The sequence below is a fragment of the Oncorhynchus mykiss genome, chromosome 4 (assembly GCF_057628025.1).
Source record: "Oncorhynchus mykiss isolate SJ-2025 chromosome 4, ASM5762802v1, whole genome shotgun sequence".
Classification (NCBI taxonomy): domain Eukaryota; kingdom Metazoa; phylum Chordata; class Actinopteri; order Salmoniformes; family Salmonidae; genus Oncorhynchus; species Oncorhynchus mykiss.
In genome coordinates, this window is record NC_143025.1 from 45122666 (window position 1) to 45145646 (window position 22981).

The 22981-nt window shown below is 42.9% G+C and overlaps 1 protein-coding gene across 6 annotated transcripts in view; it reads right to left on the reverse strand.

Moving 5' to 3' along the window:
* The window catches only part of LOC110521854 (WW domain-containing transcription regulator protein 1), an 81272-nt gene that overhangs the window by 44752 nt on the left and 13539 nt on the right, over positions 1-22981 (reverse strand). Inside the window, exon 1 of one of the 6 annotated variants that reach the window (XM_090232142.1) lies at positions 17304-17769. The exons of 4 other annotated variants lie outside the window; for them this stretch is intronic. The gene's annotated coding sequence lies outside the window, so the exon portion shown is untranslated. Of the gene's footprint in view, positions 1-17303; positions 17770-22981 lie in introns of those variants that run through there. One more of the 6 variants, XM_090232141.1, reaches the window with a different exon arrangement.

The following is a 22981-nucleotide window of genomic DNA, read 5'->3' on the forward strand; positions in this document are numbered from 1 at the left end:
TAATCAAGCAGGAAACCATGCACCATGCTTTTCTAGTTGCCTGTGATTTCAATTCCACATCACTAAGACACCTGATGCCTAACTTCTATCAACACATCTCCTTCACCACTAGGGGCGATAAAGTCCTAGACCACTGTTATTCAACCCACAAGCAAGAACACAAGGCCCTCCCTCATTCCCCCTCTGCAAATCAGCTCATGTCTCTATACTCCTGATTTATGTTTACAAACGGATGCTCTAAACAGGAAGTACCCGTGATGTGCTCTGTAGAGAAATGGTCCTCCAAATCGGAGGTCGTGTTGCAGGACTGCTTGGCAAGCACTGACTGGAATATGTTGTTTCGGAACTCTGTCGATAACGTCGACAAGCTAATCACATCGGTCTCTGGCTTCATCAAGAACTGCATCGCCGACTGTCACCACAGTGAAAGTTTGCTACTTTCCCAACCAAAAGCCCTGGATTAACAGAGGTACGCACTAAGCTAAAGGAAAGAGCTACCACACACAGGGCTGTCGCAGTCAACCCCAAGGCTACGTCTGAGGACACAAACTCGTATAAGTGCTGCTACAACTTCCGCAGAGCCATCAAACAGGCAGAAGGAAAATGTAAGAACAAAAGATTGAAGCCTATTGCACCAGCTCCGACGCATGTGGCAGGGGCTATAGTCCATTACAGATTATAAAGGTCGACCTAGCAATGATGTCTCCAACGATGCCTCTCTACCATATTAATCAATGCATTTTATGCATGTTTAGACAAAAACAGAGATGTGCACGAGGCCCTCCGCCATCCCAGGTTCTTTGCACCCCTCCCCGAGTGCAAAAAACCTTGGCATGCCCTAGACAACACTGTTGTTCTCTGCAAACATCATTGCTCCATCCTGCAGGTTCAGGCTCTACAACATCCGTAGAGTATGACCTTTCCTTACGCAGGAAGTGACGCAGGTCTTAATCCAGGCACTTGTCATCTCCCGTCTAGACTACTGCAACTCTGTTGGCTGTGCTCCCTGCTTCTGCCATCAAACCGCTGCAACTTATCCAGAATAACATAGGAAGGTTGAACACTAGGCGGGCTAAGTTCTCCCATGTCAAACTCGCCCCTCCACTGGCTTCCAGTCGAAGCTTGCATCATATTCAACACCCTGCTGTTTGCCTAAGGAGCAGCAAGGGGAACTGCCCCAGCTGACCATCGGGCTATGGTCAAACCGTACATCCCAAACCAAGCACTCTGTTCCACCATCTCTGGTCTCTTGGCCCTCCCACCCTTACGGGAGGACAACTCCCGCTCAGCCCAGTCAAAGCTCTTCTCTGTCCTGGCACCCCAACGGTGGAACAAAACTTACCCTTAAAGTCAGGACAGCCAAGTCCCTGACAATATTCTGAAAACGTACCTCTTTGAAAACTATTTTCAATAACTTACAATGCCCCCGATGCCTAAAGTTACTTGGTGTCCATATGACTGTGGACTTATCATGGTCGTCTCACACCAGAACAGTTGTGAAGAAGGCAAGGCAATGCATCTTCATCCTCCGAAGGCTGAAATTCTTTGGCATGGCCCCTCAGATCCTCATGAAATTTCACAGCTGCACCATTGAGAGCATGACTGGTTGTATCACTGTCTGGTATGGCGACCGGAAAGCCCTACAGAAGGTGGTGAGGACGGCCCAGCGCATCACTGGAGATGAGCTCCCGAAAAATTGCCAAAGACTCCAGCCACCAGAGACATGGACTGTTCTCCATGCTGCAGTCTAGGGATGGGCATGAGTAATTGAATACTCAAACGGATGTCAAAACACGATCTTTAAACAGATAGATATTTTTTAAATGAATACTGATAAACAATTGTCAAAATGTTGTCTTTACGACAACGATAAATCTGTGTTGACTCTCGTGTTAAATTTGTACATGTGCATTTGCAGTACACAACAAAAAAACAAGCATTACAGTTATTTTCTCTAAATTCCTTTTCCCCGCCGTGTCTCACTCACTTGGGTACCGACCTCTCCCTCTACACGTGTGGTCCGTTAGGCCAACATAAATGCCTATATAAACGTTAACTGATCAAATACACAAGCTGCATTCCTTGCCAAATGACGACAGTTTTATCACAAATTCAAAATGGACTTGTTGACTGAAGATGCAGTTTTGGAATAATTGTTTTTTGCAGTTGTCACTATAGTTACCACAGCCACAAAGATTGGCTATATTGTAAAAGATTCATGAAAAAAATGGTTAGGCATAAAGTTAGCAGTGGGGTTAAGGGTTAGGTTTAAAAATAAGAGAAATTGTATAAATAAGTGGGGTTTATTACTTTGTGGCTGCCGTAACTTGTTTCGACCCTACTTGGTGAACTGCTAGTGCCATTTAGAAGACTTGGCTAGCCTAGGCTATAACCCCCCTAAACATTTGACAGGTTCCACACTGAAAACATTAGTTTGATAAAAAAAACACAGCGTATTTTCATTAGAATTCTTAAACATAAGCCCACTCACCAAACAGATGTTGTGCTGGTAACTCCTCCGCTTGCACTGTTCAATGTGGAATTGTTAATCCATTTTGAAAATTCAAAAGAACATGAAGAATAAACTAAATCAAATGTCTTTAAATCAAAAAGACAGGTTTTGGTTTGTAACCCTGAAAAATATATGTCTATCAACTCTCCAAATTGAGCCCCGTTTCAAATGATCACTGAGAATAACTGTTCCAGATGTGAGCTGTGCATCACGTCGCACTATTCTGTTACATTTTATTCTGTTATATTACATAGTTTTTTTTACTGACTATGCCCATCCACAGGTCTCAACCCAGTCAAGACAACCTACGCTGCTGCTAAAATGATTATCGATTAGATTTATTATACTGCTGTCCATTGATTATCATTACCATAAGTATTTATCCTGCTACTGGTTACGATCACTCACGTACGTGATCGTAACCAGTAGCAGGATAAATACTTATGGTAATGATAATCAATGGACAGCAGTATAATAAATCTAATCAATAATCATTTTAGCAGCAGCGTAGGGGTTACAGTAGCCTTCGCTAAAAACAGTGAAAAGTTTGCTGTTCGCCATCACAAAACTGATTTCAGATTACTCTTTTTTTGTGTGTGTGTGTGTTTACGTACGTATACTATAGTGACAACTGCAAAATAGACGAGACACAATTATTCCAAAACTGCAGCTTGTTGTTGGAAGACATCTTTCCCCAACTTCAGTCAACAAGTCCATTTTGAATTTGTGATAAAACTGTCGTCATTTGGCAAGGAATGCAGCTTGTGTATCTGATCAGTTAAAGTTTATATAGGCATTTATTTATGTTGGCCTAACAGAGCACACGTGTAGAGGGAGAGGTCGGAACCAGAGTGAGTGAGACACGGAGGGGAAAGGGAATTTAGGGAAAATAACTGTGTGATGCTTGGTTTCTTTTTTTGTTGTGTACTGCAAATGCACATGTACAAATTTAACACGAGAGTCAACACACACATACGCCTAGTTTCCTGAAACAAGTCAAATGTCGCGCATCACTACTTCACAGGTGAGCCATTTGAATGTAAACCTTTTTTTAAATATAAATATATAAATGTATTTTTTGGGGGCAGAAATGCCTTCTGGAACATGTTAACTTTCATGTGCCTTAATAACAAACATGTTTGCCATCTGTAAATACGAATACAATTGTTAAATTACGAGCCTAGTTGGTTTAGTCACAGAAAAAGCCAGCAACCTTCCTGCTAGCCATGATTTGCTGAGATAATGAGTGGGCTGGACATGCCGAGAGAGGAGTTTGGATTGGTCTGCCATGTAGCATGCTTCTGTCTGTAACATGAGCTGGTCAGTATGTGTAGGTCATCCTTTCAAACTGGGCTTTTTTTGAAAGATATCACGTAGTAAAACTGCAGAAGTGTTGCTCTACACTTTCTGGAGGACAGAACTTTGAAATCAGTGGAATAGAGTATGATAGCTAAGGAGATGGAGAAAAGTCTGGCGTTTGCAAATATGCAGACGAGTCAAAAAGAGAACACAGAAGGCTGTTGTATAAAACACTTGTCTCCGGAATACATCTTAAAACTAAGGGCAACCATGGCATCCGTGACATCCATGTAGTCTAGCTAGCTACGTTGAGATATTACATGTTTCTAATTGTCAAAAGGTCATCCATCGTCATTTCAAGAGTAATGTTGGCTAGCTAACTGGCTCGCTAGCTAACGTTAAGTGTAAGACCTGTGAAATAAAATTATTCGTATCTCAGAGCCATTTGCATTGCTAGTTATAGCCTAAAGTTAGATAGCTAACATTGAACCTGGTTGGTTAGTTACCTGCAAATTCATACAGGATAGTAACGCTATGAGTTGGTATTATGGTAAATTGTTTAGCTAGCTAGCTATATGTCTAAACAAAAAGACTCCACTAGTAACCATTTCAATAGAATGTTCATATCACTGCAACAACTGTCGAGACGTAGCTGGTAAATTCTGCCAGAGCGCAGAATAACTGACTACTTTACGAACGCTTAACACCCGTTGAATAAGGCCGGTGTCAGTAAATGTTGGAAAAAAGCGTAATTAAATTGTTGCCAGCAACACAGTTGCTGTCACCTACACTCTGGATAACATAAAAACAGCCTAACCAGCTCTGATAGGGCAAATAGAATGGTCAGAGTGAGCTGTTCTCGCATGTGTCTGGAAGTAGCTAGCAAGCTAGCCCACATTAGCCAGTTAGCTTGAGTGCTTTACTGCTGTTCGGTCAAAACACTTGGATTAATCCTACTCCTTTGGTTGTTTAGTACATGGCCTCACATGTCAACCCTTAAAGAGATGGGTGGGGCTAAAGGTTAAGAGGGTGTGAACGATGCTGAATGGGTGTAGACAAAGTGCTCTCCAGTAGTAGTACCAAAACATTCAAAGGCCATTTGCTTAAAAGTGAGTTTACAAGTTAATCAACTTTCAAAGCATTTCCCATTGCAGTGTATGATACACCATTTTATAGCACTGAGTCTCTACTTTTATCCAATGTAAAAAAGCACCTTTTCAAATGTTTCTTCATAAGACCGAATCAAGCCGGTCGGTCACATATGTCATGACTGCCCTGTGAGGATCCCAATGGGTTAGATCAGCTTTGCAATGGTTAACTTCAACCAGACCTTCTCTCACCCATAGAGGGGGGGGGGGGGGGTTGACAGCCCACGCCCTATTGTAAATCAAGGAGAGAACATCCCTCTCCAAATTCACACAGGAATGTGCCTTTGTTTCACAGACATTTTCTAGCTGAAACTAACACATTATAAAGCGAATACTGGAACAATATTTCTAACAGAGCGTGGGGAATCGTCAGAGACGACCTAAAAGAACAATGTCATGTGGGTTGTTATTTTAAGAGGGATGTGATCTTGGAACCTTTAAGAGGATATTGCTTCTAGAACCTTGTACAAGTAAGTGGTCACCGCCCCCTTGAGTGAGGTCAGAGAGCGTGTCAGCCTCACGAACCACCCCTTTTGAACAAACTGTATAAAACAATGGGTTAAGAATTAACATATCAGACCAGAAAGGTGTCGAGCTGCAGCTCACATCTAAAGTGGTTTGAACTCTGAAATCTCAACACAAGGTAGAGACAATAGTCACGTAAAGTATGTAGAAAAGCTAATATATATGTGGGACCATTCTACTATTCTCAAATCACCATAGTACTCACTCTCATCATCCCACTGAGAACCATCTTCAAATAATCAGCTACAGGAGCGAATGGAAGGGAAATCAACTCTGTAGTTCTGTTAAGTCACCGGATACCAGACGACAGCATAGGAGAATAGAATACGAGTGGGGACCCCTTTTGGACAATCAGAGCCTTACAAGCGTGCCGCAGAAAGGCCCAACCAACACCCTTTCCAAGAAGTACTGGTTCCGACAGAAATACATGAAGAACCATGACATTAACATGTAAATACATTCATGATTTCTTACTCCAAAACGAGCGGTGGTTAGTGTGCTAAGTATATGGTTACTGTGAGAGTAGTTTCTAAATGTACCAAAGTATCTCTTCTCTCTTTGCTGCCATATTGTGTCAGTCTGCTAGGGACCTGTTTAAAATGTATTACCATTTAGTTAGCTAGTAAACAAATAATTAAACCAATTTGTGCAGTACTGAATCATAAGTAAGGCCGGGGTTTTTGCAGATGCAGGTGGTTACGACTGTTCAGAATTATGATATTATACAAGGTTATGATTAATGACTGTTTATGGATGTGATCGGTAAAGACCTTGAGTTTAATTCGGAAGATGGTAACTCTTTAAACAACCGCTCTCATGGTGCCCCAATTCCTAATGAGTTAATTGTTACATGATTATACTAACCTCTTCCTCCGGGAAGAGCTGGGGCTGATATCCCAGGGAGCACCCAAAAGGCAAGAGACCAGCGGCTGAGCAAGGGAAGGTGTTGCGGGCGTACTCTACCCACACGAGCTGCTGGCTCCAGGTGGTGGGATTAGCAGAGACCAGGCAGCAAAGAGTTGTGTCCAGGTCCTGATTGGCTCACTCCGACTGGCCGTTAGACTGGGGGTTGTTGGAGGTGGCAAACTGGAGTCTTATTCACATCATAGTTCTTATGTGGTTTCTATTATTAGTATTACTGCATTGTTGGGAATGAGATATCAAGGTAAGAATGTCACCGTACTGTTTTACACCTGTTGTATGCTGCGCACGTGGCAAATAAACTTTGTAACTTGAAACACGTGACACCCCAATGAAGTAGGGCAACCCCCTCGTGACAATACAAACTCCCCATCCTCACCACCGCACCAGTCCAATGAGCTGCTAGCACAATGCTGTGGCACAAAGTAGCAGTGTAGTAGTCTGGGCATGGTAACTGGTGAATGAAATGCCAGTGGTATGGGATAGAGGCGCAGAGAGGGCTGTTAAAGGGCTGTTAAAGCCTCTGCTCTGCCTGGGGAACAATACACCAACATAGCTACTGCTCACATTCCTGGGGCCATAAACAGACTGCAGTGGAGAGAGAGAAAATGGGGGAGAGAGAGCGCTCGAGAGAGCGAGAGAGAGCACGAGCGCGTGTGTAGACTAACTTGTCCAAGCTAAACCCAGAACCAGACACTCATTCTGAGAGACTGCAGTCAGTGACACTACAGCTCTCACACTCTGTCTTACACAGAAAACAGTGTTTCTTTAGTGAAAGACCCATCACTATCCTTTAAAAAAATAAAATAAATACAAATAAAAAAATAAAAAGTTTTTTAAACAGAATACAGCAAAAGTACTACGACAAAAAGTTAATTCAACCCCCAAAATCATTTTATTTTGGTTTTGAGCATTTGGACATTGTTGCATTAGCCATGAGTACACTATAAATCTATGGGTCATGGTTATCATGAAGTAGTTGTTGATAGATTTGGTAAAGTCATATCTCCAAGAGTGCTTCTGAGAAATTGTTTTAACTGTAAATAAACAAATAAATTATTATTGGATAACTGGTATTTCTCTTTGTTGCTCAAATGACACACAGTTGAAGTCGGAAGTTTACATACACCTTAGCCAAATACATTTAAACTCAGTTTTCCACAATTCCTGACATTTAATCCTAGTAAAAATTCCTTGTCATAGGTCAGTTAGGATCAACACTTTATTTTAAGAATGTGAAATGTCTGAATAATAGTTGAGATAATTATTTATTTATTTCATCACATTCCCAGTGGGTCAGAAGTTCACATACACTCAATTAGTATTTGACAGCATTGCCGTTAAATTGTTTAACTGGGATAAACATTTTGGGTAGCCTTCCACAAGCTTCTCACAATAAGTTGGGTGACATTTGGCCCATTCCTCCTCACAGAGCTGGTGTAACTGAGTCAGGTTTGAAAGCGCTCCTTGCTCACACACGCTTTTTCAGTTCTGCCCACACATTTTCTATAGGATTGAGGTCGGGGCTTTGTGATGGCCACTCCAAGTCATTGACTTTGTTGTCCTTAAGCCATTTTGCCACAACTTTGGAAGTATACTTGGGGTCATTGTCCATTTGGAAGACCCATTTGCGACCAAGCTTTAACTTCCTGACTGATGTCTTGAGATTTTGCTTCAATATATCCACATAATTTTCATTCCTCATGATGCCATCCATTTTGTGAAGTGCACCAGTCCCTCCTGCAGCAAAGCAACCCCACAACATGATGCTGCCACCCCCGTGCTTCACGGTTGAGATGGTGTTCTTCAGCTTGCAAGCCTCCCCCTTTTTCCTTGAAACATAACAATGGTCATTATGGCTAAACAGGTCTATTTTTCTTTCATCAGACCAGAGGACAGTTCTCCAACAAGTACGATCTTTGCCGTCACTGTAAAAACGAGTCCTATATCGTCATAACCTGAAAGGCCGCTCAGCAAGGAAGAAGCCACTGCTCCAAAACCACCACAAAAAAGTCAGGCTACGGGTTTGCAACTGCACATGGGGACAAAGATCGTACTTTTTGGAGAAATGTCTTCTGGTTTGATGATTTTATTGACTCCAACCTAAGTGTATGTAAACTTCTGACATCAACTGCAAATAAATTCATTAAAAATGCTATAATGTGATTTTCTGGATTTTTTTTCTTCTCATTTCGTCTGTCATAGTTGAAGTGTACCTATGATTAAAAATTACAGGCCTCTCATCTTTTTAAGTGGGAGAACTTGCACAATTGGTGGCTGACTAAATACTGTATGTACAGTGCCTTGCGAAAGTATTCGGCCCCCTTGAACTTTGCGACCTTTTGCCACATTTCAGGCTTCAAACAAAGATATAAAACTGTATTTTTTTGTGAAGAATCAACAACAAGTGGGACACAATCATGAAGTGGAACGACATTTATTGGATATTTCAAACTTTTTTAACAAATCAAAAACTGAAAAATTGGGCATGCAAAATTATTCAGCCCCTTTACCTTCTGTGCAGCAAACTCTCTCCAGAAGTTCAGTGAGGATCTCTGAATGATCCAATGTTGACCTAAATGACTAATGATGATAAATACAATCCACCTGTGTGTAATCAAGTCTCCGTATAAATGCACCTGCACTGTGATAGTCTCAGAGGTCCGTTAAAAGCGCAGAGAGCATCATGAAGAACAAGGAACACAACAGGCAGGTCCGAGATACTGTTGTGAAGAAGTTTAAAGCCGGATTTGGATACAAAAATATTTCCCAAGCTTTAAACATCCCAAGGAGCACTGTGCAAGCGATAATATTGAAATGGAAGGAGTATCAGACCACTGCAAATCTACCAAGACCTGGCCGTGCCTCTAAACTTTCAGCTCATACAAGGAGAAGACTGATCAGAGATGCAGCCAAGAGGCCCATGATCACTATGGATGAACTGCAGAGATCTACAGCTGAGGTGGGAGACTCTGTCCATAGAACAACAATCAGTTGTATATTGCACAAATCTGGCCTTTATGGAAGAGTGGCAAGAAGAAAGCCATTTCTTAAAGATATCCATAAAAAGTGTTGTTTAAAGTTTGCCACAAGCCACCTGGGAGACACACCAAACATGTGGAAGAAGGTGCTCTGGTCAGATGAAACCAAAATTGAACTTTTTGGCAACAATGCAAAACATTTTGTTTGGCGTAAAAGCAACACAGCTCATCACCCTGAACACACCATCCCCACTGTCAAACATGGTGGTGGCAGCATCATGGTTTGGGCCTGCTTTTCTTCAGCAGGGACAGGGAAGATGGTTAAAATTGATGGGAAGATGGATGGAGCCAAATACAGGACCATTCTGGAAGAAAACCTGATGGAGTCTGCAAAAGACCTGAGACTGGGACTGGGACGGAGATTTGTCTTCCAACAAGACAATGATCCAAAACATAAAGCACAATCTACAATGGAATGGTTCAAAAATAAACATATCCAGGTGTTAGAATGGCCAAGTCAAAGTCCAGACCTGAATCCAATCGAGAATCTGTGGAAAGAACTGAAAACTGCTGTTCACAAATGCTCTCCATCCAATCTCAGAGCTCGAGCTGTTTTGCAAGGAGGAATGGGAAGAAAAAAAATCAGTCTCTCGATGTGCAAAACTGATAGAGACATATCCCAAGCGACTTACAGCTCTAATCGCAGCAAAAGGTAGCGGCTACAAAGTATTAACTTAAGGGGGCTGAATAATTTTGCACGCCCAATTTTTCAGTTTTTGACTTGTTAAAAAAGTTTGAAATATCCAATAAATGTCGTTCCACTTCATGATTGTGTCCCACTTGTTGTTGATTCTTCACAAAAAAAATACAGTTTTATATCTTTATGTTTGAAGCCTGAAATGTGGCAAAAGGTCGCAAAGTTCAAGGGGGCCGAATACTTTCGCAAGGCACTGTATGTATGTATGTATGTATGTATGTATGTATATGTTAAATGTATAACTGTTATAATAGCCGTGGAAAAGGAGTCCGGTGGGTTCTGCGTCACAGCAGTTGAATTTAGAACATCCATCAAGAGAAAAATAAGCAAATCCTTAAACTCATTATAAAACTCTGGGGGAAAGCCATCATCCCCTGGTGATTTGCTGGATTGTAGAGAGGAAATTGCCTTTTCGATTTCTGTTTTTGTAAAGGGGCGATCTAGTTAATTTTGGTCTTCCTGTGTGAGGTGCGGTAGCTCAATAGTAGACAGAAATGTGTCCATCATTGCTGGTTCTGTTCCATCAGAAGTGTATCACTTAGAATAGTATTGTTTAAATTCATCTCTTCCGGGATGTGAGATACTTGACCGTTTTGTGTTTCAATAGAGTTGATGGTTCGCCTCAGCTTTTATCTGCCAGGCTAAGACTGTGTTTTCTCCCCCAATTCATAATATATCTTTGCCTAGTTCTAAGAATAGCCTTTTCAATGAGGTTGCTTTAGTTGAGGATCTATCCAGATACGGATCCAGACAAAAATTAAAGTCGCCCCTAACTAAGAGTGTTCCCTGAAATTCCACTACCCTGAGGAATATATACTGAATAAAAATATGCTCATCTTAGTTAGGTGCATATATATTAAGGTTCAAGATTCAGAATACATTCTGCCATGGACCAACTACATAACTTCCCAGTGGATCAATAACTGTTTTCGTTACACAGAAGGGTAAATTATTATTAATCAACACAGTTACTCACCATGTCTTTGTGTTATATGAAGAAGCAAAGACCTGTCCTACCCATTCCCTCTAAGATTTTATATTCTGCCCCTGTTTGATGTGTTTCTTGTATAAAACGCAACATCATTCTTTAGTTTTATCAAGTACATAACGACTCGCTTTCGTTTAAAAAGGACCATTCAGTCCATTAATGTTTAATGATGTATGATTTACTATCTTAGCCATATTGTTCACTCAATATATTAATGCAAATGTCAAAAGTATGTCCAATATGGGTGTCTATTGCCTATTTTCAGTGAGCCTGTAGTCAAACTCATACTATAAAGCGAAAGTCGCTCACAAAACAGTACTGTAATATAAAGTAAAGCAAACAAACAATTCCCCACCCCCTCCCCCCCAGCACAGTTCTTGAATGCGCCCAGCACAAATCCCACCTGTATCTCGATTCCTAAATTCTGTTTCTAACATGGAGGCAAACGTGAATCTGGAGCTCGAGCCCAGTAAAAATGAACAAAAATAGAGAATTCTTCACCCATCATTGTGTGATGCAAGTCAAAAACAAAACCAATAACAGGGAGCAAAATAAAAATAAGACGTCATGGCTTAGCCATATAAAAAAGGTCCAACAAATCATATTGATGCCTCTGAGGACCATGCCTGTCCCAAATAACTTAAAAACCAATGTCACTCAGGTAAAAACAAAATCAGTTTTTTTTTATGGATATTGGGATCTTACCTCATTGATCTGCCAGTAAACTATAGTATAATCCAGCAAAGCAGTCCTACCGGTTATGCAAGGCTAGTGGAACACAGCCCAGCAAGCAGTGAAATTAACCCGATGCGCTATCCAATCAACAATGTCCTGAGCTGGTAGCCTGCAGTCCGGAGAAAAACTTATTTGGGCGTTTTGAAGGATCTTCTCTATGTTTGAGTCTCATCGCTGCAGGTTGAAGCATAGCAAAGGGAATGTTCTTGGAGCGGAGTTATTTTTTCACCTGGTCGAATTCCTTCTTGCATTTGACCATCCCAGGAAATAATTTAAAATCGCCTCCCCTCCAATGTAAGATCACTCCTATCTCCTTGAAATATTTGGCCACGGTTCTGAGGAATTTCTCTGTTCTGGTACCTCAGAAACCGAACGAGGAAGGGTCATCGGTTCTGATCAAGGGATGGGCGAGTGACCTGTGTGCCCGTTTGATAGCCAAGGGTTCAGGTAAAATGTTTTTTTGCCCAGTAGGGAGGGATAACGGCAGCAGAGAAATCAATGGGGCCCGTCCCCTCACAGCCGCAGAGGTCGAAAATTCAAATGTTGCTTCGCCTACTGTAGTCTTCCAAATGGTTGACATTATTCATCAGGTATTTTTTGTTTTTGCACAGATTCTGTAGTTCTGTCCCCATTCCCTCTAGCTTATCCTCAGCAGTGCTAATGCGCACTTCAGCTTCTTCCATTCGTGATCCAAGCGTGTTGGTAGTCGTTGTCAAACCTAAGATGGCGTTTTTGCATTTCAGCCTACTGAGATGGAGTAGCTGAAATCAGACGTTTTCAACTTAAAATGTGTTGAGGGAGCCATTGCCTTCGTTGATCACTTTGAGGATGTGAGCAAGCCGTGGGTTTCCGAGGAGGCCATGGTCAGAGGTTCTTTCTCCATCGTCTCTTGGTCAGTTTCGGTGCTACCCTTGCCTTTTTTTTGTCTTGTAGTCCTATCACTACTCTTGGCTACAGTGCAGTAATAAGTATGGGTGACGTTTAAGGATAGCACTGCTATCGGGAGCTCTCGTCACACTTCTTAGCTTCGCTGCATCATGTGCCCCCACATCACTGTCCTTAAGTAGCCTTAGAGGGGGACATTTATAGGGCAGACATTTTGACAAGGAACACCGTGCTATCGGGTTGTTAGTGTCAATGTCCTAGGTTAGTCATTTTGAACTCCTGAGGAATGCAGATTTTTTTTCTGGATAATTAGGCTGATTTAGTATCTCAACTAGCTATTCTCTGGCTCTTCACACTCTTTGGCTTAGAAAAGAAGACAGGCACAGAGTATGCAATGTGAATTGTTGTCTCACAAACCGTGTATACCAAATTAAACAAGATAAAACAGACAAAATAAGTCAAATCAATTTAACCAAACCAATCTCCCCCATCGATCTTAACTAAAATGTTGTCATCATATTGGGGGAAAATGGATTCCTGATGACTCATGAATTTAATTCCATCTGCTGTATTGATTGCTCAATACCTTATAAAATCAAATTGTATGTTCCATGCGCCTAATACAACAGGTGAAGAGCTTACAATGAAATGCTTACTTACAAGTCCTTAACACAGTTAATAAAATTATATACGGGGGTACCGGTACAGAGTCAATGTGCGGCTGCACCGGTGGAGGTAATATGTACGTGTAGATAGAGTTATTAAAGTGACTATGTATAGATAATAACAGAGAGCAACAGCAGCATAGAAGAGGGGAGGGGGGGGGCAATGCAAAAAGTCTGGGTGGCCATTTGATTAGCTGTTTGGGATTATTATGGCTTGGGGGTAGAAGCTGTTTAGAAGTCTCTTGGACCTTGACTTGGCGCTCCGGTACCGCTTGCCGTGCGGTAGCAGAGAGAACAGTCTATGACTGGGGTGGCCGCCTGGTATAGAGGTCCTGGATGGCAGGTAGCTTGGCCCTGGTGATGTACTGGGCCGTACACACTACCCTCTGTAGTGCCTTGCGGTCGGAGGCCAAACAGTTGCCATACCAGGCAGGGATGCTGTCGATGGTGCAGCTGTAAAACCTTTTGAGGATCTGAGGACCCATGCAACATCTTTTCAGTCTCCTGAGGGAGAATGGTTTTGTTGTGGCCTCTTCACGACTGTCTTGGTGTGCTTGGACCATGTTAGTTTGTTGGTGATGTGGACACCAAGGAACTTGAACTCTCAACCTGATCCACTACAGCTCCGTCGATGAGAATGGTGGCGTGCTTGGTCCTCCTTTTCCTGTAGTCCACAATCATCTCCTTTTTGTCTTGATCACGTTGAGGTAGAGGTTGTTGTCCTTGCACCACACAGTCAGGTCTCTGACCTCCTCCCTATAGACTGTCTCATCGTTCTCTGTGATCAGGGCTACCACTGTTGTGTCATCAGCAAACTTAATGATGGTGTTGGAGTCGTGCCTGGCCGTGCAGTCATGAGTGAACAGGGAGTACAGGAGGGGACTGAGCACGCACCCCTGTGTTGAGCATCAACGTGGCAGATGGGTTGTTACCTACCATTACCACCTGGGGGCAGCCTGTCAGAAAGTCCAGGATTTAGTTGCAGAGGGAGGTGTTAAGTCCAAGGATCCTTAGCTTAGTGATGAGCTTTGAGGGCACTATGGTGTTGAACGCTGAGATGTAGTCAATGAAAAGTATTCTCACATAGGTGTTCCTTTTGTCCAGATGGGAAAGAGCAGTGTGGAGTGCAATAGAGATTGCATCATCTGTGGATCTGTTGGTGCAGTATGCAAATTGGAATGGGACTAGGGTTTCTGGGATAATGGTGTTGATGTGAGCCATGCTCAGCCTTTCAAATCATTTCATGGCTACAGACGCGAGTGCTATGGTTCGATAATAAACGAGGCAGGTTACCGTCGTGTTCTTGGGCACAGGGACTATGGTGGTCTGCTTGAAACATGTTGGTATTACAGACTCAGTCAGGGAGAGGTTTGAAATGTTAGTGAAGACACTTGCCAGTTGGTCAGCGCATGCATGGAGTACATATCCTGGTAATCCGTCTGAAGAACTGCTAGTGGGCATTAGACCAAATCGATGTGGATGGCTCGTCAGGCTAGTAAAATGGTTGTTCAGTTCTAAGACACTGCGACTGCACTGCAACCCCTTTTTCACGCTACTGCTACTCTCTGTTCATCATATATGCATAGTCACTTAAACATATCTACATGTACATACTTCCTCACTCGATGTTTGTATGTAGCCTTGCTACTTTTATAGCCTTGCTACTGTATATAGCCTGCCTTTTTACTGTTGATGTATTTCTTTACCTACCTATTGTTCACCTAATACCTTTTGTGCACGATTGGTTAGAGCCTGTAAGTAAGCATTTCACTGTCAGGTATTCGGCGCACGTGACAAATAAACCTTGATTTGATTTGCCATTCCAGCTCGACAGCCATCTGCCCAGTCAGACAGGAAGTAATGTGGAAAGAGGCAAACATTTCATTTTTTATGAGTTAAGTGTGTCAGGGAGTTCTTGTCCATTTCTTCCCCTGCTGTATGTGCCTTTGAGGTGAGTGAGTCATGATCATTGTTTTACTTTGTCAGAGCCCAGAGAGAGAGAGAGCCTTATGAGTCCCCTGTAGCCATTCTCTCTCCCTCCAAAACAAAAGGAAATTACCAGCTCTATATCCTGTGGACCTTACCATCTCTTTCAACTGCTTATTGGAGGGGGTGTGAGGTAGTCTATGGAAAATACCACTTTTCCATTAAAAACAGCCCATCTCCATCGTCATATGGAAAACCCTGGCACTAGCTCTTTATTTCCTTTCATCACTGTAAAAAGGAGACATACATCAACAAGAACAAATAAGGCTTGTTATGCAACAGAAACAGGCCAAAGACAACATACTGTACATGTTGGAATGGAAAGGGAGCGAGAGAAGCAGAAAGAGAGCGAACGAGGGGAAAAAGTAAAAAACAATGAACAACTACATGGAGGACATGGTGTCTTTGAAGACCACCCGTTGGAATTGAAAGGGGGAAAGGGGGGGGGGTCGATATCACATATGTGCGCATGCTCTGACAATGACCTGCTTCTTTATTTAAACACCATTACAAAAAACGCATACACTGCTGCGCTCAGAACTCCCAGCCAGGACAGCACAACACACATATCACACACACAAACACTAGTCTAGAACTTTCCTGAAATCTCAGCATCAGAAATATTATATTTCAGACTAGAGAATTTTTGTTTGCCAACAAACAGATGCGTTTTTATTTTCTTAGTGTACAGTAAATTTAATAACTGCTGAATATCAGCACATATAAATACACCTTGTGATGTGCAAAAACAGATCTATTTTAAGTTATGATCAACTCAACGCCACAACTCAAAAGGAGCATTGTTTAAGGGTAGTAGACTGATGTGACTAAAGGTGGCAATACATCCAGGGTAAACAAGGAGGGTGTCTGCCCCTCCGTCGCCCCACATACACCATGACGCCTGGCTCCCAGAGGATGTGTCCTTTAGGGAGACCAGGGAAGGTCAGGTATCTCGCAAACACACACACACACACACACACACACACACACACAGGCAGGCTCGGTCTCTGGCTCTTGGCCCATAAATATCAGGGCTGTTTCCATGGATTAAATATGACATTTTAGTCATTTAGCAGACGCTAAAGTAGCGACTTCAAGTAGCAAGTGCATAAAATGTTCATACTTTTTTCTTACTGTGTGTTAGGGAATGGGGCTAGAGGCTGGGTGAGGGCTGGACGGGGGCACCACAGGAGAGAGAGCTGTGCCCTCAGCTGTTGTGTGAAGGAGACCGGAAGGGAACTACAACAAGACTGTAGTAGACCTTAGTGAGATTATCATACATTCTCACACACAAAAACTTTGTGCTGGCAGACCCCATTCGCCTCAACACCTCACTTTCAAATTTGTTCTATTTTTCTCTGTTGTGGCTAACTTCCTTACTATCATCCAAAGACCACTGTCTCTGTAGCGCTCCTCCTCTCCCTCCACTGACACACATTATAATGTATGTATTTACAATCCAATGGGTAAAAAAGTACATGTGAAAGTAATATTCTCGTGAATAGTTTTAGCGAACATCTTGAGCGCCTTACTCTTGGCTAACACTTCAAACCAACAGTTAAACTGCAGTAACGAAACATATGTTCACTTAACTCTGTATGCCTCCCCTTGTTAGGACTCAATATCGAGGACAAACTAAAGTACTGCCTTATTCTCCACTCTGCTCTGTGTTATTGGGCTGCTTCAAAGCGGCCATTTTGTTGTCCCTTTAAAACCGAGAGCCCTGGAGCTGTGGAGGATTTTCCTCTAGCCCCAAGCTCAGACCACTCCAACTCACTAACCTCTGCCGCCAGCCCTGCTCCTATTCAAGGCCAGAGAGAAAAACAGACTCGGACCACAAACTCCATAGGTTTTAAATTCAGCTCACATGACATTTCCTTCAACTTGAATTGCTTTCATACCATTTAAATCTGCGATGCACGCAAGGTCCTGGAGCTGTGCAACTCTCTTGCTGTACAAAGCCCCTCTTGTCCTGTTTAGCCCCCCATCAGTAGGAGAGGAGAGCGGCCCAGACGGCCAAACAAGCATGTCTTCATGCTCTTCCAACTAACATATCAGGACAGAAAGGGGATCCGGCGTGGCCGCAGTGCCCAGGCCCCAGCCAGGAAAATACAGAGCTAGCCTCAGAGTCTGCCTGTCTAGAAAGGAGAGGCAGAGGTATCCAGCATGTCTGCCTGCATGCTTGGCTAGCTGCTTCACTGCCTGGCAGACTGATTGGCTGCCAGTCTTGACAAACATCTGTTCTTGCTGTTCCAGATAGATCTGAAGCCTCTGGGCCTGTCTGTGTTGCAGACAGGGCTATTTCTTTGCAGCAGTACAGGCTATTGTTTTTATCATGCCCCTTGTGGGTTTCGAATTTCCACTCCCTCGCTTTCCCTGTGTACAACTCCCTAACCATTACCCCCCTGCCCCCTCCTTCCTTTGGCCTAGAGCACTGTATGAGGCAGCAGATCAAGAAAGGGAGGGGGAGCCTCATGTCCCCTGATTTTGGGCCTTTACTTCTAGCCTAGTCTGAGAGGAAGAGGAGGAGCAAGAGGAAGGAGGCTTTTCAATTATTCCCCCAAAAACAGTATGGCCCTATATATTCAGATTTATATATCTGATTCCATTTAGTTTTTTTACCAAATATTGTTTTGTTTTTCCTTGTTCCGTCAGGTTTTCACTCTTAAAAAAAAAAAAAAAAAAGAAGAGATAATAATAATTTTTATTTTTACAAAAACCACATCAGGAGACCACTCATGATATTCTGCCAGGCATAGGCTACTTTGGAGTTCGCATTTAATTTATAAGGTTTTGGGAAAGCCTTTCCATCTCTACCAGAAGAAGCTTATTTTTTAGCATCATCGTTAACCACAACACAAAGGGCATGCTGACACACACACACACACTTGCATTCCTGTTTCTTTTCAGAAAGTTGCAGGAAAACACAAAATCACTGATGCATTTTCTTCATGTCTTATAATTAAATTGGGCAAATGAATGCAAGTTCAATACATTTAGTTGATTTAGTACTAAGTTCAATACATGTTTTTTATGTTGTTGAATTCCACTTCAATGTCTGGATTCTGTGATTTTATATGGCCCTACAACTGCTCAAGCAGTGACCAGAGAGAGAACATGTGCCTTTGCCCGGCAGATGTAACATGTCACAGCTAGGTGGCTCACAGCTTATAGAGACCCAGTGAAACTCTGACCTCCAGGGTAGTAAACTACAATGTTACTGACCAACCAAAACACTGGTGGTTGGGATTGGCCAATGGGCAGAAAATAAAAAGACACTCAAATCAAATGTACTCTACCTGGCTGCCTACTGTAAGTTTGGGTCCTACTAGTACCAACTGTTGGCACACTAATCATTCATTCTTCTTCTGCCATTGGTCAAGAGTGCTCTGGCCCAAGCCATAGAACGTCTGGCACCAGGCATTCCAGAACAATGACACTCTCTAGGAAGAATCCAAATTAGAACGTTGTTGGCATGGAACACATTGTGCCAACATCGAGGACAGTTCTCTGAGAATATCTGCCTCTGCTCTGACCTGGTCTTGCCCTTAAGATGAAGCTGTGACCTTAATCAAAACATTCACCAGTCACTTAGACTTAACCAAATTTTTATTGGTGGTCTGGTGCTATTTTCAGCCACTTCCCCACCCTACCTTCCTGGTAGAGTCCCACCACCACAATCCACCTGGCGCTTAGCCACCAGTCCATCTTACAGGTGCAGAACAGAACAAAAATCCCACCTTCCCATTTAGACCTATAAATCCACCCAGGACAGCCCTGGGAGAGCCCTAACCCAGCTTGACCGACCGACCGACCATTAGGCCTACCCCATACTCTCAGCCAGAGCATGTGAGTGACATGGAGCTGTAGTGCGCCCAATTTGACTGGAGCGAGTTTCCCCCAAAGGCTGGAGCATCGGCCTTCTCGCCCGCTCCAGTAGAGCTCACTGCCCGGCCCATAGATAATAGAACGAAAATGACTCACATTGTAGCAAAGTATTTACAAACAAATATCTGAGATCTTAAAAGTTTTGTTAATTTTTGTTATATTATCTACACATCTCTAGCAAGGAAAAACCTTCAGGACTACATATAGAAAAAAAAAATTAAACCAACTGTTCTGCATCCCTGTCTAGCCTGGGTAAAAGTGGCCCGAAAAGCATCCCCAGTGGCTCTGCAAACACAGAGAGGATAATCTCAGCTGCTGGCCTGCTCTCCAGACACCATCGCATGAGCCTGAAGCCACAGACTCTGACCAAACCAGTGTTTCTAAAAGTGAATTCAAAAAGGCACTGTAGACAGAGCCTAATAAGACATTTTTCGTTAAATGTTTAATTCTTAGTCAGTCACAGCCTATAAGCGCAATTCCCAGAATATAATGACTTAATACAATGAAACGTAGTTTAAATGCTAGCCGCTAAATGTTCCTACCAGCCTAGTGTCACACTCGCAAATACTTCAATTTATTTATTTGTAGGCTACAGCCTTGAAATAATAACAATAATATAGCCTAAATAATTCATTTTCGTTCCTCTTAGGCCACCCGTCTGGCTCCTGACCTATTTAGAGTGTTTATATGCTGTTTAATACAACATGTAGCCTATTTTAAATGATGAGCGCTTCTTACCATCACCTTTTCATGTCGCTTCTTAAAATACTTTTAATTCAAATCATATGGTTAAGTTTCAATAATTCAAAAGTAAATGGAATGTCCAGGTACACACAAAAATAGATGGGTGTTGGTTAAATGGTGATTTCTAAATGGAGTGAATTTTGAGCGGGAGTTTGTATTTTTCTGGAGCTTAATTATTATTATTTTTTTAAAGCGTATTATTTGTTTTTTTACCCGTTTTTCTCCCCAATTTCATGAGATCCAATTTGTCCCATCTCTGCAACTCCTGTAAGAACTCGGGAGAGGTGAAGGTCATAAGCCATGCGTCCTCTGAAACAACCCTGCCAAGCCGCACTGCTTCTTGACACACTGCTTGCTTAATTCAGAAGCCAGCCGCCCCAATATGTCGGAGGAAACACCATACAACTGGCGAGCGAAGTCAGCGTGCATGCGCCCAGCCCGCCACAAGGAGTCGCAACAGGACAAGGACATCCCGGCCAGCCAAACCCTCCCCTAACCCGGACGACACTGGGCCAATTGTGCGCCGCTTCATGGGTCTCCTGGTCGTGGCCGGCTGCAATACAGCCCGGGATCGAACCCGGGTCTGTAGTAACGCCTCTAGCACCGTGATGCAGTGCCTTGAACCGCTGCGCCACTTGGGAGGCTGCAAGGAGCATTTTTTTAGCAGAGAAGTTGGAAAGGACTTGAGCTGGAGCAGTGTGCAAGCATACATACTCTGCTCTCAGCAGACGGACCATTAGGCCTACCCTACTCTCAGCATAAAACCCAGGGGACTAGCCAGGCCATGATTACACCCCCACCCCCTGGGATCTAGGACCGCTATAACAGAAGGCAAGGTTCATGCTCAAGTGACTATCAGATCACTCCCCTCTCTCACATTCCCCTGCTGGTTTGATATCAAAGAGGGCTTCAAACAGATTGTTTTATCCAAGCCTGCCGTGGTAGTGCTGTAGTAAGTGGTAATCACATCCCTTTGTGCGGTGAGGACCCAGAGATTAAAATCAGCCTTTTCTCCCAACTGAGCCACTCACATTAAATGATTCAAATGCTCTGGGTGCTTTCAAGTTGGCAATACACTGTTCAAGGGCCATCCAGGCATGTTTGTGGTTTGCACCTGGTAATCACTGGGCAAATCGCTTGCCTTTTTAAAAGACCCTGTGGATCAAACAAGCTGTTCATAAACATTCCTCAAACACCTTAATCTTAAAGTAGCTACTATAACATTGATCAAATACTGATCAGATGATAAGTGGGTAAAAGTAAATCTTTCAATGTGCTGGTCCCACCTTACCAAAAGCATCTTAAGGCAAAGTTTATCGTTAGAACATTCATAGGAGCGTCGTTAAATCTCTGAGCTGTTTCCCAAAACCATCATTATTGTCACACTTGAAAACGTTCATAACGCCAGCCTCGGACCACTCGTACAACAGCTAAGTGTGTTGGATTATTTTTTGATCAACGCTACACATAGAAAATCATGGTTTATTTGTCTATACATGTGACCGCCGACAACGTCAGGACATGTTTTACAAAAAATGTAAGTTGCCAGTGTCTTTGCAACAAACAAGCAATGTTTAAAAATATGCTTCAAATGAAAACCAAGATGACTGCATGAAAATATAAATAGTAGGACCAAAAATCAAATCAAATTGTATTGGTCGCATACACGTGGTTAGCAGATGTTAATGTGAGTAGTGAAATGCTTGTGCTTCTAGTTCCAACAGTGCAGTAATATCTAACAATTCCCAACAACTACCTAACACACACAAACCTAAAGGGGTGAATGAGAATATGTACAAAAGTGTGTGGATGAGCGATGGCCGAGCGGCATAGGCAAGGTGCAGTAGATGGTATAAAATACAGTATATACATATGATGAGTAATGTAAGATATGTAAACATTTTTAAAGTGGCATTGTTTAAAGTGACTAGTGATCCATTTATTAAAGTGTCCAGTGATTATGTCTCAATGTAGGCAGCAGCCTCTCGGAGTTAGTGATTGCTGTTTAGCAGTCTGATGGCTCTGAGATAGAAGCTGTTTTTCAGTCTTTCGGTCCCAGCTTTGATGCACCTGTACTGACCTCGCCTTCTGGATGATAGCGGTGTGAACAAGCAGTGGCTCGGGTGGTTGTTGTCCTTGATGATCTTTCTGGCCTTCCTGTGACATCGGGTGCTGCAGGTGTCCAGGAGAGCAGGTAGTTTGCCCACGGTGATGCATTGTGCAGACCGCACCACCCTCTGGAGAGTCTTGCAGTTGAGGTCGGTACAGTTGCCGTGCCAGGCTGTGATACAGCCCAACAGGATGCTCTCGATTGTGCATCTGTAAACGTTTGTCAGGGTTTTGTCAGGGTTTTGGGTGACAAGCCAAATTTATTCAACCTCCTGAGGTTGAAGAGGCGATGTTGCGCCTTCTTCACCACACTGTCTGTGTGGGTGGACCATTTCAGTTCGTCTGTGATGTGTATGCCAAGGAATTAAAAAAAAACTTTCCACCTTCTCCACTGTTGTCCCTTTGATGTGGATATGGGAGTTCTCCCTCTTCTGTTTCCAGAAGTCCACGATCATCTCCTTTGTTTTTGTTGACGTTGAGTGCGAGGTTGTTGTGTACACAGCTGTGACTATAACTGACGGGAATTATCGTGGTAAGTAGAACGGCCGACATTTGATTGTTAGGAATTCTAGGTCGGGTGAGCAGACAGAATAGAGTTCCTGTGTGTTATGATCACACCATGAGATGTTAATCATAAAGCATACACCCCGCCCTTCCTCTTCCCAGAGGTGTTTATCTCTGTCGGCGCCATGCATGGAGAAGCCCGGTGGCTGGACCGGTTCCGACAACATATCCTGAGAGAGCCATGTTTCCATGAAACAGAGAATGTTACAATGTCTGATGTCTCTCTGGAAGGCAACCTTTGCTCGAATTTCATCTACCTTGTTGTCAAGAGACT